The sequence below is a fragment of the Podarcis filfolensis genome (genome assembly GCF_964270895.1).
Source record: "Podarcis filfolensis genome assembly, chromosome: 3".
Lineage (NCBI taxonomy): Eukaryota > Metazoa > Chordata > Lepidosauria > Squamata > Lacertidae > Podarcis > Podarcis filfolensis.
The window spans coordinates 18,581,425-18,595,148 of NC_139606.1; the positions used below are offsets into that span (position 1 = coordinate 18,581,425).

Sequence of the window (13,724 nt, forward strand, 5' to 3'; positions counted from 1 at the left end):
GGAAACCCCCAGAAGGAGAAAAGCCCCAAATTGGTTTCAGCTCCAAAACTAGAGATAACAACTCCTGAACATCAAGCAGTTTAGAAATCAAGCAACACCAGCAGCGAATGCTGGAAATCCTCTGTAAAAGAAAGGGAGCTTTTTCTGTGAAGCTACAGCGTATTCCACGAGGTGCCCTGCAGCTCAAGAACAAAGGCAACAAAGAAGCAAGGCAGAAACGCTCCAGGCAACGCAGATAAGATCTCAGACAAACAGGAGCAGCTGATATGCGGGAAACAAACCTGGGGTCTAGCCTGGGAAAAGAGGGCGAGCCCCCTCTGCGCCGGCCCTAAGTAGGGCAGATACGGCAGGGATTCCCTTGCTCTCGCGGGGGCTGAAACCAGCCCCCGCTCACGTGGGGGGTGGGCGTGAAGCCCGCAACCCCACCTCCTGGGCAGGTCGGAAGTTGCTTTGCCGGCCAGCGCGTGCGCACGGCGGCTCCCTCCAGCCAAGGGAACCTTGAATTTCTCCGGGATTTGCTGATCTGCAGTGCAGAGCAAAAAGCGCAGGAACGTGTTGCAGCAGCTAACCTACCGGCTTCGCGGAAGCGATCCGAAACGGGATTTTAAACCGGAGAGGCAAAAGCACGGATCCGTTCCTTCCTTGAGACCCTTAAGCAGACTTTAATTATTAGCATTTTTAAATTATTTTTTAAAAACCCTGCACCGTTCCGTCTCGATCTTCAGAGGACATCGCAAACTGTAAGTGGTCCAGGTACTCAAATATTTAGGCTTTTCCTTTGCGCATCACATTGTTGGCTTGGGCGGCAAGCAGCTTGGAAACGGTGACCCAAAAGGGAGTTTTGAGGTTTGCTTTTTTGTGTTTGGTTTTGTTCTTGCGAAGAGTGCGCGGGAGGGAGAGAGGAAGAAATAGAAAACAGGCGGGAGGTAATTGCCAGTGGCTTGTAAATCCCTATAAATAGGAGCTTAGACCCCCACGTAGACACCGATCTCTAGGAAGAAGATGCAGATCTGGCAAAGTTCTTTAGACTCGCATCGATGCAACCCCGGGGTATGAAAGGAGACTGTCGAATGGATGTCAAAGCTGTCGGTCCCTTCCTCGTCTTCCTTATCTCTGGCTTCCGCCGCCCCCCCCCCCCAATGGTCAGAGGCATTTGGATGAGAAGGGAGAGATTGAGACACGTATCTAGATACTGGGCTTGTGTGCCATATGTTGGTACTTAGAAGCTTAAAGCAGCGTGTTTCGGTTATCTCTCCGCCGCCCCCACTCCTTTTTCGTGGAGTGCTTAGAAATAATCTTTGTAAAGCCCCCCCCTTTTGTGTGCTGTGTTTTTGGGTGGTTTGGAGTTTTCTTGTGTGTGTGTGTGTGTGTGTGTGTGTGTCAAATTGAGAGGTGGGGGGGGGCAGGTACCCACAACAAATCGCCCTGAGCTTGTTTTAAGATGTACCACCCAAATGATCTGGCATTTCGAAACACCAACCAAACCCCCCCCCCCGAAGAAAGACATCAAAATAGTGTAGGTTAATAATTTGCATATATATTTTTTTAAAAAAGGAACTGATGTCAGATGAAAGCCTCTGACATTCCCAGGCACTTTCCCCCCTGAGAAGCATCCAAAGAAAATGCCAATGCTGTGTTGTTTTCCAGTAGAAAGAGTTTGCATGAAAAGATCATTCTCCGCAAGGTCATCCAACTCGTTGTGATTATTTGTTTAAACACACACACACACACACTGTTTAGTGAGGTTGCTTCCTTGGCATTCTTGCTTTGAAGTGATCGATCGCCTCTTCCTAGCGGCACGCGACTGCTGCACGTGCAGCGTATTTTAAGGAACCGAGGCTGGCATTGTAGATCTATATATTCAATGTGTGCGAGAGACCGTGCGCTTGTTTGTGCGTGAACAGAGGTGTGAGAGACGGGGAGCCCTTCACCAGTGCTGCAACTGCTTGGTGGGTGTTGGAGACAGAGGGTGGAGGGGGTGGGGGTGGGAAGGGAGATCTTCATGAAGCGCCATATGGGAGACAGGAGAGGGAAGGGGCTTTGGGAGGGGAAGTGAGGCTGGTTTTGAGAGAGGAGGGAATCAAAACAACAGGGAGAAGCAGGTTGAGGCAGATCTGAAGCACACACACACAGCCCAGCTCACTGCAGTGTTACACCTGATGGAGACTGCGGGCGTTCTCTCCTTGGAATCTTGTGGCTTCCCTTGGAATTTCCTTCAAGGGATCTGTTTTCTGGCTTGCTTGACTCCAGTGCCTAGCTCCTTGAGGCAGCGCTGTTGACATGGGAGTGCTTGTTGAGGAAAGAAGCAGTAAAGAGTCTTTAAAAAATAAAAATACATGGATATATATAGTGCAGTGTGGCTGCACCCCCTGCTAAGATGCACGTTTTCCTTAGGGATTGTCTCCACTGCAAGGCATTTCTTTTGAGCGAGTTTGGCTCGAGCAAGAACAATCTGAGGCAGCGCTGAGGTCGCCGCATGTGATGTTTGGCCCGGAACATCCGAAACCAAAGGCTGCGTCTAGGAATCTATTTGACCCATATCTGTAGGGTTAAAGATAGGTGGGGCGGGGAGAAGGTGTCGCTTCGGGAAAGCCCACACACTTCCTGACAGTAGGATATGGTGTGATGTTTGTGGGAAGACCCATTGGCAGAGGGATTCGAATTCAGTCAGTGGATTGAGTAAAATCAAGCCCTTAGCTGTCGCTCCCAAATGAGGCTAGTTCTCCCTATCCAAAAACAAAACAAAAAAAAAATGTATACACACTCTTCCATGCTTCCTTTGTATCCCTTTCTGAAGTATTCATTTTGGCTTTGGCTATTTACACTGGCCAGATTCTATAGCCTATATTTCTTCTTTTTAGTGCTTCTTTTTAACCCTGCGTCAACCTTGAGCACCATCTGCATGCACATACCTAGCTGTTCTTAAAATTTGCTCTTTGCTCATACTACTGTATTAAAACAAAAAACCCTACAATCCCCCCTGTTTTTCCTTGATGAACGCTAGGTCCCTTTGCAGTTTTCTTGTATGGACAGAAAAAATATCCTGCTTTTTTCACTTTTTTACTACGTCAAGGCTTTCTTTGTGCAAGCTGACCTGAAACACCTTGGCTGTGAGGTCCCCTGCTCCCACCAACTTCCTCAATTCCTTTTTTCTTTTGCTAGCAAACATGAATCAGCTAACAGAACTCAGTCCTATCCTATTCCCCCCCTCTACAATCTTATACCCATTGTGTTTCTCCCTCCATGTTTGTTTGTGACGTGGTGGACATTCTCATTCTACAAAAGCATGCTGCTAAATTTCTTTATAGCCTGTGAACTCCTTTTAATTAATGGTCTTTTAATCCCAGGACACCCCACCCTAAGGAGCAGGTCTGAGGAACAGAAACTGGCAGGGAACGCACAATGCTAACCTTACATAACTGCAATAAGGGAGCTGTAGGAAGGACTCCTCCTGGAGATAAAGTGATGGGAACAAGAAGATGGGCAGGCAGGTTGTGGGGCTGGTGAGCACAAGAATTTTTGGTGGCTGCAAAGAATTTGGATATGAAACTACGAAAGCAGCAATACTTGCTATGAAATGTGCCTTTTAAAATTAGATCACATCAAGCTTCTGCGCACCCAGTCAACTAGAATACTTTCTTCCCAGTCGACCTCATTGACCTTGCTTTTATCTGCTGCTTTGCCTTCTCTTAAGAGCATCTGCTATCGAGTTGTCAGTCCCTCTGTTGGAGTTGTTCCCATCAGATAACAGATTTGGGGGAAAGGGAGAGAGCAGCATTTACATGGCATGCAGTTCACCCCACAGAGACACAGCCCACCCCTCCCCGTGAAGCAATGGGAGGCTGGTGCTTTGAATAGGGTTGCTTCCAGTCCGTCCCTTTCATATAGTCAAAGCAAACCAAAAACAAGTTCCAGACTAGAATGCCGAGGGCGTGGCTAGGAAGTGTCTTTTTTTTTACTTTTTCAGGTGTGGAAATGTCTGCAGCTTGCGTCGCTTTGAGATGAAACCAATACAGGGCTTGCATAGGCATGGCACAGAGTGATTTCTTTGCAGCATCCGCAAGGAGCGGCGACAGCCCTTTTTAGTTTGGAAGTACCAAAGTCGTCTCCCTCAGCCACCGCAGCAGCAGCAATACAAGCAGCAGCAGGGACTGCTCTGTTCTTTTGGCAGCCACTGCAGAGCAATGGTGTGTGAACACACCAGGCTGCCTTTCAGTGTTGCTGCTGCTGCTGCTGCTGCTGCTGCACCAGGGATTGACTCACTCTGCAGCATTCCCTCCCTCCCACCCGACAAAGTAATTTCCCTTTTGTGATGCTCCAGTATGTTGGTCATACGCTATTATCTGAATTAACCCGTCTTCACACAGCAAACTTGCCAAGCGTTGCTTTGCATGAGGATGCAATAAAAGAGTTGCAATATTTAACCCCTCTCTCCTGTCCATTTTTAGTAGTATTCTCTGATAGTCGTCCCCCCCCCCCCACCTCATTTCCAGTTCAGAGGGAGAAACATTTAAGGAACCTTTCAGATAAGGTGTTTGGATTATGAGGCACTTTTCTAGATGATATATTGAGCCAAAGCAGCATGCAATTTTCAGATGGGGTAGCATCAAATTCTTCACTGTAGTCTTTTGAGATTTGAGACACCCCAAAAGCCTGTCCTTTATACAAAGGAACGATAAGTGGAAACAGCACCGGCGTGTTAAAGCAGCACTATTATGAAGCCTTAACGACAGAAAGCAATCTAAAAGGCGAGAAGCTGGACTGCATCGGTATAAAAGGAATCGTGACCAAAATTGCTGTGGTTTGTAGCACAGTCGTTTTTCATCTGTAGCTAACTTTAGAGTTACATAACCGTCTTCACGGTCTTAATATGGGCACGGCTCCTTTGCGCTTGCAAAGATGAAGTGAACTCCGCAGTGTCGGTTCAACTGAGGAAGAAAAGGCATTAACCAAGAAATCATTTATTAGTTACCCTAATGGAATAAGATTTCATTGGATATCCTCAGATCTAGGAAGCGATCCTAAAATATTGCAAGTCACTAGTGAGAGAAAAAGAGGGAGAGCAAAACATCACTTTAATAAATTCAACCATTTTCACAATAAGGCCTGCCTGACTGGTTTGAGTAAATGTGGCAATAGTTTGTGAAAATGACTTTTTTTCGGGGGGAGGGCTGCCTGAGGGATATATGTAGACTGTGGGGTCTTTTACTGTTCGATTTAAAAAAATATGCCGTTTTAGAAATGTATTGTACACATTGACCTCTTAAAAATATGTGATTATGAATGACATTGTGTGTGTGTTTTTAAGCTCTATTCATTGAAACCACGGGCAACTATTTGACAGGGCTGTGTGCAGTAGTGATCTGTGGGGGCTGCGTTGGGGGCCTTTACGAGACATCAAACGGTTGAGGAAACTTCAGAACATTTGGACAGCTCAGTGCCATGTTGCTTTTTGCTTTTTTAAAAAAAGGAGTTAGGAAGTTTTCTAATACACAAGACATAAACTCAGCCACAAATTTTTCAGGGCGCTCGGCTTTTCCTCTGCTCTGAAGTGTTGTGTAATCTCATCGCTGCTGAAGTAAATGTCAGAGATGTCTGTTAATATAAACCTACAGAAATCATGCTGCATTGTCTCACGGATGCTTATTTGGCCCACGGTTACTCGTGCCACCTCTTGTACATAAATGACATGTGGGTTTAGACACATGAAGCAGTGTTCGCAGTACCACAGTCTTTGTTTTAGAATCATTTTATCCTTGCAGTTTGCCTTCCTGACCGGGCAACCTTATTATCCCCGTTTTCCAATTGTTTCTTGTAGGTTGGGCAGTTTGGGACCGCTGCAATGAATTCTTTTTCTTATTATTGACACCCCCCCCCTCCACATCACCTTGATGGTGATGGAAGACTGAAATACAGAATTATATCCACACACACACACAAAACTCATGGCATCCTTGGCTTTCTGGATCATGGTGGCTAAAGCTGGCCAATGTCACACAACAGCCCCTCTTCACTTTATTAGCTGCTCCTTCCCGTCAGTCCCATGATGCTTATCATCCATCTTTTCCTCAGGACCCTCATTTTCAACCTACTTTGTTCCTTTTCCCAGTCTGGCCAGCACTCTTACCTTTTTTTGACAAGCGTTTGCATCTTTTTCTGGCACCGGGCCCTGCCCTGTGAAGCTTTGCCGCAGTTGCTTTTCTCATCCCTAAACTCCCTCTCCCACACCACCCATTTATGTATGGAACTGCTCCTTCTCCCTCCCATTTTATTTTATTTTATTTTATTTTATTTTATTTGTGTGTGTCAAAATTTAAATTGTACGTTCATTGGGGCAGAGACCTGTGGTTTTTGCTTGTGTTATTCAGGAAAAGGCCATATACCTGGGTGGTACTATATCAATTAATTGAAATAACTGAAGTCCTCCATGTCAAGATAGCTATTTTACCATGACACGACTGATCAGCAGTCCTATCAAGAGTCCTGCAATTAAATGACTTGCGATGGCAGAACATGAGCTTTTTCTTGGACTCCTAAGGGCATCACGGTGCCGGTCACTGTTATTGTTGCAGCTAATATAATATAAAGCCTCAAGGAGTCGTAATAAACCAGGAATGCTTATGAATCATTCAATGAGCTGAGGTGTGTTGTGCGCTCAATATGCAACTCCAGGCAAATGATGCTTCTTGAAGAAGACTCTCCAGTTCTGCTGCTTATTAGTACTCTCCTCCAAATACTAAACCAGACCTCAATGGAGACATGAAGGGAGGGTTTTGGCTTAGCTTCAGAGGCTGCACTGTTGTGCAACAGAACCATTTGGTAAGACTTGTCCCGGTTAGCACCATTTGAGACTATGAGAACTGTAGCCCTGTGAGGGTCTTCTCAGCACCCTTAACAAACTACAGCTCCCAGAATTCTTTGAGGGAAGCCACAACTGCTTAAAGCGATAGGATGCTGCTTTAAATGTATGCTGCAAATGTAGCCAAGCTTTTTGTTGCCTGCAGCATAAAGTAATACAGTACAGAAAAAAAAATGTACCATTATTTTCGGCTTCTGAACTGGCACAGTTTGCCTGCAATATAACATTATTATAATTAATTAATTAATTAATTAATTAATTAATTTATATACTGCCCTATACCTGGAGGTCTCAGGTCGGTTCACAGAGATATGTCCCTTGAAAAAATGTCCCTTGAACATTAAAAACATGGCCCTAACAATTGATCTACCCGTTCATACCATAATTATAGACTGCAGACCTAGACCTTTTCCCCACTAAATTCCACTATGATCAGAACTGAATCATAATCCCTTTAAACCAGGGGTCAGCAACCTTTTTCAGCAGGGGGCCGGTCCACCGTCCCTCAGACCATGTGGTGGGCCGGACTATATTTTGAAAAAAAACAACAAAACAATAATGAACGAATTCCTATGCCCCACAAATAACCCAGAGATGCATTTTAAATAACAGGACACATTCTACTCATGTAAAAACACGCTGATTTTCGGCCCGTCCGCCGGCCGGGTTGAGAAGGCGATTGGGCCGCATCCGGCCCATGGGACTTTGGTTGCCTACCCCTGCTTTAAACTGTTATAGCTTATCCCAGAGAATCCTGGGAGCAAACTGAGAGTCATGAGGAGACCCCTGTTCTAGGGTTGCCATACGTCCAGAATTTCCCAGGCATAGATCTGATCCTGGACATAACTGGAATACTGCAGTCTGAAACAGTATCTGGGCGGAAGTAGCTGAAATGACTGGGAAAATCCAGATGTATGGTAACCAACCATACATGTAGGTTTCGGCGACTTTCACTCCCCGCCCCCCAAAATAGCTCAGAAACACCCCAAAAAAGCTCAACTCTTTGAAATATGGCAACCCTCCCTATTCCCTTGCAGCGCCTCAGTCCTCAGAGGGAATTGGGATCCATGATGTGGGTTCTCTCCACCCATCTCACCACTGTCAGGAAGTTTAAAAAACTTTTGGGGGATACTTCAGGGGAGAGACAACCCCCCCCCGGCTCCATTTCCATTTCATGCTTTGCCACCGGTAGGACGTTTCTTGCCTGCTCTAGGCATGGCAAAAGGAACAGGTGGGAACACTATATTGGATGCCATTCCCCCCTTTGTTTCTTCCTTCGTCTTTGTTTCCTGGAACACCCCTTTTTCCCAGCTCTCCGTAGCAGGTTTCCATTCCCTCCCTCCTCTTGGATCTCTTTTTCTAGACCTCTTTCCGGGTTCACAGCCTTTTGGAGACTTCTGGACTTGGGAGGGAAGCCTAGAAAAGGGGTTTTCCTTCTCAGGAGGAGAGTTCGTTTTCTGGGAGATGGAGCTTTCTCCACATTCATCAGAGAAATCCGTGGGAACCCCAGCTGCCTGGGAATCCGTTGTTCTATGTCTGGATTTTTCTGGACATTACCAGATTTCAAAGTTGGTATTGAAGTCCCGGGGCTGGGGGAGATTTCTGAAAGGTGGTGCATTGTCCATCAAATTCTTTTTGGCGTTTTTGTAAAAAAACCCAAAAAACGTTGGGGGGTCTTCCTAAAAAAGAAGAAGAACACTCAACAACTTTGGGGGTTTTTAAAATACAGTGGTACCTCGGGTTACAGACGCTTCAGGTTACAGATGCTTCAGGTTACAGACTCCGCTAACCCAGAAATAGTACCTCGGGTTAAGAACTTTGCTTCAGGATGAGAACAGAAATCGTGCTCCAGCGGCGCGGCGGCAGCAGGAGGCCCCATTAGCTAAAGTGGTGCTTCAGGTTAAGAACAGTTTCAGGTTAAGAACAGACCTCCAGAATGAATTAAGTACTTAACCCGAGGTACCACTGTATAGCAACCCTATCTTTGAATTTAGCAGCAGCCCAGATGCAGATCCAACATCTCCAGCACTTCTGGAGGTTCTGGTAAACTGGGAATGTGGGGAAAAACCATGCCTATGCGTCCCTCCAGGATGCCTCCAATTGCCCTGGGGTGGATTGCCTGGCTAGGACAGACTTTGGGCCTCCACCTCACCCCACGGCACCCTACTTGCCACAGACCCAAGATGGCAGCAGCAGGGGTGGTGGTGGTGGTAGGCTTTAGGAAAAGCATCCATGGTTCAAGCTGGGCTGGGAAGCGGCACAATGGCAGGATGCCAGGAAGGAGGAGGAGAGCTGATCCCCTCGAGATCTCACCCCTCCTCCTTCAACAGGTCTTCATCCACCCATGGAGGGGAGAATAAATAATGAAAAATCAAAAGTAGGGTGGGAAAAGCAGCGGCGGCACTCCCGAAAGCATGGAGTACGTTGTCATGCTGGACTCAGGAGGGAAGAGCAACGATAGAATCACAGTGCTGGGCTCAAACCCACAACCCTGAGATTAAGAGTCCATCCACAAATGTCTGGAAACAACTGGGGGTTGTGTGGTTAGATAAGGGAGAGGAGCTGTTTCTTTAGGAGGCTAAGCCCTGAGAAGAGATAGGAGAGAAAATCTGTATGTAATAGTCTTTCCAATTGCATTGGAGAGAAGCAAACCTATTCCAGGCTTCCAGAGGGTTGGAACTCAGGATAACAACAGACAAACGTTCAAACCCCGCCCCCTCCTAAAAAAAAAAAGTTTTAAAAATTCAATTTTATATTCTTAAAATAATTTTAATAAATTCATCTTCGCCATTCTGCATTTCTTTGTGACACCCCAGGCTCCCTGCTGTAGTCTTTTAAGTGCAGTGCCACAACATTTTTGGCTGCAGTCCTCAATGGCTTGTTATAGCGGGTCATTTAAAAATATAATACTAAACTTACCCTTAATATACACGATTTCCTCAATGTCCTTTCTCCCGAGCGACGTTCCTCAGTAATTTGTTCCAGCGCTTGATTATCCTTTCTGATAAAAATGTACTTAACTTCTGTTTCATTAACGATCGTGGAGGCAGCTGGTCCCCAAAGTGCTGTTTTAATTAAACTTAAGCAAATAGTTCTTAAGCAGAATTCCTGTTAAGGATCTATATCTCAGTTTCCAATATTTTGCAACATAATTTTTTCCACGGCAGCATGTTATTGGCAACGAAGACGTCTTATAGCGATGCCGTAGCAAAACATTTATTGGAAAAAGAAACGAAAAGCTCTGTATTAAATGTTATACCTGAAAGGCTATTTCCTCTGAGTAATAGGACCGAGAGAATATCTTTTGATTTGAGGAACATTTTTATCCAAGCCAAATTAATTTAAAACAAGAACATCTCGTTCATAAAAGCTCATAATTAAGAATATGGGTTGTTTGCAATCTGTCGAGCTTTTCTTGAAAATAATGGCCTCTGTCTGACTCTTAAAAACTGTCTACACTCAAGTAGACAATATTGGCTAAATGTGAGGTAACTCATTACACCTGTGTCTACTTGATCTCACCACACATACTATTACAAGTTATATTTTACAATTAAGAACAACAATAAGAATTACCTATTACAATAAGGCAGTCATTTAATTGATACCTGAGGTACGAAGCACCAATTATATTTGTAATGAAATGTGTTTTGTTGCCGATGTAACTGGGAAAACTGGCTCTATTAAGAAATGAATTTAGGCATCATGGATCAAATGAATCTCCTGTCAAGAGCCCTTCTGTACACTTCAGATCTATTGGTGGAAAATAACCTCAGCATCTGAATAGATAAGGACATAGAACAGTATTACTCCCATCAGATATATTGGGCCACAGCTTTCATCATCCTTGACCATTGGCCATGCTGGCTAGGACTGATGGGCACTGTAGTCTGAAAGCGAGGAAGGGTACCAGATTGGGGTAGGCTGATATAGAAGAACGAAAGCTCAAGGTAGAGCACTTAAGAGCCAGTGTGGTGTAGTGGTTAAGAGCGGTGGACTCGTAATCTGGTGAACCAGGTTCACGTCCCCGCTCCTCCACATGCAGCTGCTGGGTGACCTTGGGCTAGTCACACTTCTCTGAAGTCTCTCAGACCCACTCATCTCACAGAGTGTTTGTTGTGGGGGAGGAAGGGAAAGGAGAATGTTAGCCGCTTTGAGACTCCTGAAGGGGAGTGAAAGGCGGGATATCGAGTCCAAACTCCTCCTCGTTTGTACGCAGATGTCCAGTGGCTGGGTTCCCATCATATCCAGGTAGGTCTGGAAAGGCCAAAGCCCTAGTGTGGGGCTTGCCAACTTGGCAGGTGCATGAGCCCCAGGCTGAGCTTCCATTTTTTTATTTTTGGAAGTAAGTGTCTTGCTCTCCTAGAAAGAAAAGTTATGCAACAAAATGTAAGGATGTTGCTTGCCCAGAGCTGGAAAGATGATAAGATACCTACTAGGGTGGACCGGCAGAAGAAATTATTGGACTACAGTGGTACCTCTGATTGCGAATGGGATCCGTTCCGGAGGCCTGTTTGCAACATGAAAAGAATGCAACCCGCAGTGGCGTGTCTGCGCATGCGCGGGTTGCAATTCACCGCTTCTGCGCATGCATGTGACGTCATTTTGCACATCTGCGCATGTGCGAGTGGGGAACCCAGAAGTAACCCTTTCTGGTACTTCCGGGTTGCCGCGGGATGTAACCTGAAAGAACGTAAAATGAAGTGGACGTAACATGAGGTATGACTGTATGCAGAGATGGCAAGATTAACCGGGAAAATAAAAAAAATCAGGAGTATCAAAGCTTCAACAGAGAATGGGACAAATACAGTGGTACCTCCGGTTAAGAGCTTAATTCGTTCTGGAGGTCCATTCTTAACCTGAAACTGTTCTTAAACTGAGGTATCACTTTAGCTAATGGGGCTTCCCGCTGCCGCTGTGCCGCCACTGCACGATTTCTGTTCTCATCCTAAAGCAAAGTTCTTAACCTGAGGTAATATTTCTGGGTTAGTGGAGTCTGTAACCTGAAGCGTCTGTAACCTGAAGCATCTGTAACCCAAGGTACCACTGTATAGATTGTATTTGAAAGACCACTGTAACCACTTGAATACTTTGGCAGGCTTTAAATAACTCTTGCAATAGTACATAGACTTTGGATATAATGGAGGACTGTAAACTAGATGCACTTATAATATGCAGTTGAGGGAGGAGGGAAGTCCTAGGATTCGAAAGAATCTTGTGTAAAATTCTAATATTTGCAAGAATATTATTTCTGTGAAAGAAGTTGTAAAACCACATAAGAAAATGTTTCTTTAAAAAAAGAAAAATTATGCAACAAAATGTGCCGGTGGTACACAGTGGTACCTTGGGTTACGAACTTAATTCGTTCCGGAGGTCCATTCTTCACCCGACACTGTTCTTAACCTGAGGTAACCTTTTGCTAATGGGGTCTCCCGCTGCCGCTGCGCGATTTCCGTTGTCATCCTGGGACAAAGTTCTCAGCCTGAGGTACTACTTCCAGGTTAGCGGAGTTTGTAACCTGAAGCGTTTGTAACCCGAGGTACCACTGTATATCAAATCTATTGGACATTTCTGCAGAAAGTTAAGAGCACAAAACTCAGAGGCAGCTGAGGGAGGCTGATCACTTCCATTTGGTGGGGAGCTTTCCCATAGCAGCAGAAGAATCTGGATGGAAGAGAAGGCTGGAGTATGTTTGATTGAGCACGTTATTTGTGCCTACATTATTTCATTCAATCCCTTTACAGAACAGCTTGCTTTGGTATGTTTTATTCCGAAGTGGCTTGCTGGAAATAAATGAGATTTCCTTCCTGCTGAGCAAAAAAATTGTGACACTGCACAATTGCATTCCCTGCCCCACCTGTTTTTCCATGTTCGCCACTTACCGATCTGCTTGTCATCACTGGAATGCTCTTTTATTAATATACAGTAACCATAAAACAGAAATATAAAATGCAAAATGAATCAGCAAATACAACCGTAAAATACTTAGACACCCTGCAGCGGCAGCAAGTTAACGTTCTTTATACACTGTAACGTAAGGATATATTTGTTATCAAGGTTGGCAAAAAGTTTTGTATGCATATATGTTTTGTTGAGAGTTGTGAATCTGCCGATAATTGTTGCATATCATGGGTTCCTGAAGAGCTGTTGTTTCCCCTTCCCTTTCGTTTTATTTTTTAGTCCTTGGTATCACTGTAGTCTGCATTTCCTTTTTCGCTAGCAAATAGGATTCTATTTTTTCCTGTGGTGGATTCATCTGATGTCAAGTAGTCATTAGAAGTTATTTTCTGCAAAAATCCCTTCTCCAAATGGTTAGTGCAGAATGTGAAAACTTTGCAAAGATGCTTAAGTATGTCTCCTGCAGTACAGGAGCTAAAAACCAAGCGCTCGCTAATAATCCACTGTATAGTTAATTTACAGTACAGTAGTATAAATGTCTATTCAGTAGTAAATCTATTTGTGTTTATTAGGCTTTACTGCCTGGTGAGTGGGCACAGAATGGCAACATAGTCTTTGGTTTAGGGTTGGCATTGGGGGAGAACAGGGTTGTTGTCTCTTTGATAGCTGTGAAGCAGGCAGAAATTCAACAGTGTAATCCATTTCCTGTATGGAAATACAATACTGAAAAGCTCTGCAGGATCCACCTGCCTGTTTCTCTGGGTAATTGGTTTGCTGCCTGCCAGGCACTTGGAGCAGGCAGCCACTTGAGAGGCTTTTAAAAATATGTGTGTCTTTGGGGTGGAGCAATGAGTTCAGGAATTGAATGCCTCTTATTTTGCTGCCTGCCGGCCATGGAGAGCTTTTGGGAAATGTGGGGACCTTACTATTGCTGCTGTGTTTGTTTTCCCTCAGGCATTGGAACAAG

At 44.9% G+C, this 13,724-nt stretch overlaps 1 protein-coding gene across 1 annotated transcript in view; it reads left to right on the forward strand.

Annotated features, from left to right (window-relative positions):
- The first annotated feature begins 446 nt into the window (after nt 1-446).
- Nucleotides 447-13,724, forward strand: part of VSNL1 (visinin like 1) — a 113,054-nt gene continuing 99,776 nt past the window's right edge. The window contains exon 1 of the mRNA XM_083607479.1: nt 447-740. The gene's annotated coding sequence lies outside the window, so the exon portion shown is untranslated. The remainder of the gene's footprint in view (nt 741-13,724) is intronic.